This window comes from Geospiza fortis, unplaced genomic scaffold, assembly GCF_000277835.1.
Source record: "Geospiza fortis unplaced genomic scaffold, GeoFor_1.0 scaffold450, whole genome shotgun sequence".
NCBI classification, from domain to species: Eukaryota; Metazoa; Chordata; class Aves; order Passeriformes; family Thraupidae; genus Geospiza; species Geospiza fortis.
The window spans coordinates 1,798,936-1,805,201 of NW_005054416.1; the positions used below are offsets into that span (position 1 = coordinate 1,798,936).

The 6,266-nt window shown below is 55.6% G+C and overlaps 1 long non-coding RNA gene across 1 annotated transcript; it reads right to left on the reverse strand.

Moving 5' to 3' along the window:
- Positions 1–5,905: 5,905 nt before the first annotated feature.
- Positions 5,906–6,266, reverse strand: LOC115948501. Its single transcript, XR_004082321.1, has 2 exons — positions 6,149–6,266; positions 5,906–6,082 (listed from the first exon to the last, which is right to left on the reverse strand). It is a non-coding gene; the product is annotated as an uncharacterized LOC115948501 (long non-coding RNA).

Sequence of the window (6,266 nt, forward strand, 5' to 3'; positions counted from 1 at the left end):
GGCGGGACCGGGGCGGATGTCCCGGTGGGGTCTGCCCCGGGGACGGTGTGTTCTCCGCGTGCTCCAACCCAATGGAATGTGCCCCAGCGGTGCATGTGCTCCAAACCGGGGTCTACCCTCAGATGGGCTCCACCTCAGGGCCATGGCTCCTGGGAACAGACCAGCTCCTCCTCAAGGTCCGGTCTGCCCCGGAGCAGATCAGCTCCTCCTCAAGGTCCGGATCTGCCACAGCATGGTGCGGCAAGGGGCTCTCTGGGACACCCCCGGAGTAGAGCCTCCTCTAGCCGGTCCCTCTGGAGCGGCGGGAAAACAGGTTACCGTGTCCAGCGTGGAACTTCCCCAGGAGCAAGATTCCGTGGCAGGATGGGCTGCACTACGTCCCCAGAAGGTTACCCGGTCCCCTCTGGCTCTAGGGAGGAGGTGCTGGTGGGACCCCAGCCACAGCTCATCCTCAGTGGTGGAAGGGTTCCCCTTCCCTGGAAGGCAAGGAAGTAACGCCGGCCCAGCCCCATCGCGTGTTCCGGGCTGCTCACCTGGGAGAAGTCCAGGTCCCCCGAAGGTTTTCTGCCTCGTCCGTGGTCAGGCACCGGGGAGAACCCTGCCTGCTCCTGCCTGCCAAACTCTTAGTGAGATAATGATAGAGGAAAGGAGCTGGGCACGGTTTTGGGTGGGACAGGTGATTCCTGGGGTAAATATGCACTGGGAGGCAGGGAGGATGTGATAACAGCCTGAGGATGGAGGTGTGAAGGATGTGATCCCGAGCTCAGTGGGGATTGGTAAAGGTGGTACAGAAAAGTGTAATGAGGTGAAATGGGATTTGATGCATACAAAGGGCACATCTAGGGAGATGATCTGGGCGTGGGACCCCCAAACCCTCCCTGCTCTTTGGTTTGTAAAATAGACCATCCAGCCAGCTGGCAGCAGAGGGAGAGCTGATCCACATCTCCCAGGGAGGAGAGGGTATCTCCATTCCACAGCAGGCGAGTGAGACCTTCTCTCTGCATCCCGTCATCCTCCTCATCACCCAAAACAAGCAAGCTGGGCCCCCTCTCAGCCTTGTGTCTCGCCTGAGAACAGCTCCCAGATTAGAAAAAATCCCCATCTGCCCTCTCTTCTTCTTGGCCCACACAAAGAGGAAGGTGGGTGCATCCCCTGAGTCTCAGGGACAAGGAGAGAGAAGAGGTGCTCTCAAAATTCCTTCTGGGAGGAAGAGTCCTTGCTCACCTGACACCTCCCAAGGGACAGCTCTCCCTAAGGAAAAAAGCATCAGAAACACCTTGCTCCTCCATCCCAGCACCAATGACACATCCTTTGAGGCCTCTGCCTGGGCAGTTGGGGCAGCAGGGTCTCAGAGGTTCATGCATGGTCCCAGCACAGTCTCCCTCTGCCCTTTTCAAGGACTCAAGGTGCTCTAACAAACATGGCTCTGACACTGGGCGAGTGCCTCCTGTCCCCAGGATGGAGCTGCACAGGATTTACCCAGGCACTGGCCCTGCCCCAGCCCTGCCCTGACAGCTGGAACACCCGGCAGCGCATGCTCACTTTGGAAGGCACTTTTGGACCCTGATCCTGCAGCTTCAGCTCACTCTGCAGCAGATCACACTCTTGTTTCACTGTAACTCCTGGGGCAGAGGAGCCTGTCCCACTGCGTTCTGGGAAGAAGAGAGATGTGTTCCTAGCATGGGAAAGTTTCCCCTCTTTTACCGTAATTGCTTGTAATAACATCTTGCACATCCCCTTTCATGCTACAACTGATGCCTTTCCCAGATGAGACGCCCAGAAGTGCAGCTGCCACCGGAACAAAGCAAGACAATTTGTTTACAAGGCAGGCCCGTGCTCCCGGCGGCGAGGGCAGCAGGAAGGGGAGGCTGCCGTCTCCAGGTCCACACAGGCAGCTCAGGGGGATGGCCTGCATTGTTCCAGGTCAGGATAACAAGGCCCTTCCGCAGCCCCTTTCCTATGGGAATCCCGACAGGTCGCTGTCCCTCCCCGCAGGAGGGGAAGTGCGGCACCAGGGGGGTGAAGCGACTCATGAAGGGGGAGAAGGAGGGAAGTGGGGCCTGAAGGAGCTTTCCAGCTCCAACTGCAAGATGCCAGGCCACAAAGCAAGCCCAGAGCCCACCCTGACACCTTCCCGGTGCACCTCCATGTGCTTGGTGTTGTCCCTGCTTCCCACCAGCCTCCCACTTTGTTGGGCTCTCCCATGCCCACAGACCATCCTGCTTTCAGCCTGGCTGCACCCTGTTGTGCCCTCAGACTGTCAAATTCCTGGTACATCTTTTGCCCAAATGTACACGTGACTGAAGAAATCTCCCTCCCTCCCAGCCCCACAAGGATCTATTGCCACGTACCGTCTCTCCTTTCTTCCTCCTTTCCCAGCCTCAGATTTTGCCTTCATCCATCCCTTTTGCCACTGTGCAGGGTCCAAGGTCTCCCTGGAGAGCAGGGACTCAGAGGCAGGTCCTGCCCTGCAACGCAGGCAAAGGCAACATAGCTGAAAATGATCCTGGCTATGAGACTTGAGATGGGAATTTCCCTTCACTGACAGAAACTGGCTCAGAAACTGCTGATTTGAGGGCTTGGGAGACACTGGAAAGACGAGATTTGTCCTGTGAGGAGGCCCCTCCTCCTATCAATAGCAGAGGGAGCTTGAACAGCCAGCACAGTTTAGGCCTTGCCTTCCCCTCTGCAGTGAATCCCACCAGGAGATAAGCCCTGCTGGACATTCCCAACCCTCTGAGTCACCCAGGGTTGTGCCCAGCCACGAGCCAATGGCCAAGGACACCAGCTGTGCTGCAGGTCTGCAGCCTCTGAGCACCTGAAGGTGGACAGAAGGATTCAGGGGCTGACACATTTTGCAGTGAAAACTGCAATCCCATACTTTTTTCCACGAAAATCTGTTAGCAGAAATGGAGTTTAGAGAGAGGGATCAAAGGCTGCTGGTGATTTTTCCACTCTACGTTATTTGGCTTTGGATACTAGTAAAAATGACACTCATAAAAGGCCTCTTTTGTGTACCTACAATGGGAGTGGTTTCTCGGTTGCCAGTTCGAGTATCAGTGAATTTTAAGGGCAGACAAGGCCACTAGTGGAGGGGGGAGCAGTGCTGCAGCTGTTGGGGTACAGAGGAGTGGGGGCTTTGCCTGACAGGGTTTAGTGCTGAAACATTAAAGCCCCAGCACCCCAGCCCTGCTCGCTGGAATGTCGCTGCCCCCTGTCCCACTGTGGTCCCACTCACTGTCACTGCATGGCATCTGGATCCAGGCACTCCCAGTGAGGTCAGGCTTTCCAGGCGACAGCTTCGACCATTGTAATTCCAGTGGATTGCAAGGAGTGGGGGAGGAAACATCTCTATTTTCCTTCTATTTTTATGAGCATATGATAGCACTTTGATATGAAATTACTTGTTTTGCTGCATCCCTTGGTATTCTGGGCTGGGCTCCAAGCCACCCGGGGGCAGTGACAGACTGCCAGTGACCTCAAAGGCCGCTGGCCCAGGCCTGGCACCAGCCACTTTCTTCCTTGGTTTGTGTCCATTTTGCAAAAACAGAGAAGAAAAACCACCCTCACATGTCCAACCAGATGAAAATCCCTCTGCAAGACCACATTTAAAGACTTTGTAGATTTAAACTCTATGGCGACATTCAGGCTCCTGTCCTTCTGCAGCTCCTGAAACTTCCACCCACTTGGGTTGTTTGTAGGAACAGCCACTGTCTCCAGGCGATGGGGATGGATTATAATCTTTGTTCGTGTATGTGGAGTGACTGACGCAGATGTTTGTACAATGGGTGCTTTATAAAGTGACAAAATACTTTCAAACTAAGTGGGCAGCATTGCTTGCTTGAAGGATTGGCTTCCAAAGTACCATCAATCCTCCCCTTCAGGAGCTTAGGGCACGAAAACACCGTTCCTCACAGGAGAGGGCACAGTGGAGCCTGAAAATCCAAACCAGGGTGCATCGCAGGGCTCTGAGCCCTCGAACCCAGAGCTGCTCCAGACAGCAGGTGCTACACAGCACCCTCCCTATTATCGACCTCGTGTTCTTCAGTGCCACCACTGCAGCGACCACAAGCAGCCCTGGCCTGGCTGTCGTGTCCGTGGCCCGATGAAGATGAGGGAGGGATGAGGGGCACCCAGGCTGCCCTCAGCGCAGCCGCCATCACACGGCAAAGCCCGAGCGTTTCCTTTCCATCAACACTGGAGTTCCTCCTGCTGATCCCTGCCAGCCTTGCATCATGGGGAGGGCAGGACAGACCCCATCACATCTCCCTCTGCCTTTGGTACTTCTTTGGAGCAGACAAGCCCAGGCATGAAAGGACCTGGACTTATTTCCATTTAGATGGTTCAGAACGGCCTTGTGGGCTTAGATGTTCATCGTCCTTTGACTTTCAGTGGGCTTTGGCTCTCAGATTCCTTTGCAGATCCCGGCTTTAAGCCTTGCGGCTTTCCTCTCCGATGGGGCTCCATTTAACCTTTCCTCTTGTCTGAGGGAAGCACATCACATTAGCCCATGCACACAGATGGAAAACTGAAGAGCACCTTTGCCCTTTCCCTTCTTCAAATGTAACCACTCAGGGATCCCCCATAAAGGCTGGATTTCCCTTATGAAGCTGTTGTTGGCAAAAGACCTACGAGGTAATTGGAAAAGTAGCCAGGTTTGAGATTAAAGTTGTTCCATCAGCTGAGACATTCGTCAGAAGCTTCCCCTCTGGCTGATTTACATAATGCTCCGAACCATTTCAGGAGGAGTGTTGGGAATCCCATAATGCAAATAACCCCTGAGCCTCTATAATCAAACGCCTTCACCCGATCCAAGATGAGCCCAGAAAGAAATTTGCCACATGTTTTACCCAGCTCAGCAATGTCTCCTCTGCAGACGGAATTGTTAACAATATTCCGACCTGTTGGAGCACAACATTGAAACGTATAGAAACAAGACCTGCAGCCACGTTCTGCAATTCAATCTTGTCTTTATTGCGGTGGTGGAGGTGTGCTGCATATTAGCGAGGAGTTTTTTCCCCTGACTAACCTTGGCCAGGTTTCATTACCCACTCCTGGCTCTGCTGGACTGTCCCTCTGTGTGGGTCCATGTCCCATTGATGGGAAGGTGACCTCCTTCCCATCCTGCTGGGGTGGGGTGGTGACCAACATCAGCCTCCATATGCTTTGTCCTGCTAATTTATAGAATCATTTAGGTTGGAAAAAAAAATGTAAATAATCATTGAGTTTGAAAGGCTGAGAATATTGGCCTTGTTCATCCTGGAAAACGAAAGGCTTCAGGGTGACCTAATTACCGCTCCTGCCTGCATTCCACTCAGGAAGTCTCCCCCGTAGTGGCACCTGACACAGCTGAGCCTGGCAGTGCCAGCTCTGCGGTGTCCCCCCAGAGGCAACCACAGTCTCTGGAGCGCTCACAGCCCAGCCCCATCGGGCGGATGAGGCTGCGGAAGGTGGAGCACTGGGGGTGCTGGGAGGTGGTGCGGGAGGTGCAGCCCCCCCCTGTGCCTGCACCAGTGCTGGTAGGGGAGGGGGGGTGGGACAGAAGCACAGCCACCCCAGGATGAGGGTGCACGGGAGCAGGTGAGTGAGTGCTCCCCACCCCAGCAGCCCCCCAGTGCAAACGGGATGCAGCAGCGTGGGGACTCCCCTGTGTCCCCACAGGGCTGCCAGCAGGCAGCACCCCCAGGGACCCCGGGAAGTGACAGCAAGGAGGAGGAGGAGGTGGATGTGGGGACAGGGGAGCTGTTCCTGCCCCCTGGCACAGTCTGCCTCTGGCCCAGTCCCTCATCTGAGTCAGAAGAGGAGGTGGATGTTGTCACCTAGGGGGGGCTAGCTCCACCTCTCCCCCCACCAGTGCCCTCCCCCACCTTGGGCTGCATGTTCTTGAAATAAAGGGTTGGAGCTGTTCTTTGGAGTACTGAACTTTATTGGAGACTGGGGGGACAACAGGGTATGGAGGGAGCCAGGGGTGTGGCAGTGGCAGAGCTACAGCATCAGGGACGGGACTGGGGCTGGCAGGTGCCCCCCACTTGGTCTCGCCTCTTCATGGATGCTCATGCCGCCTGCACCGGTCCTGGCTCGGCTGTGGAGAGAGGGAAGTCGGCCCCTGTTGGTCCCATCCCAGCCATCCAGTCCCATCCCCGCTCACGTGGCCAACGTCTCTATGCAAAGTTGTTCTTCAGGGCTTCCACCACGGTCTCTGGCTGGGGAAACTTCAGCTTGCGGGGGGGCCCCTTCCCGATACCGCTCCACAGCTCCACGGCTGC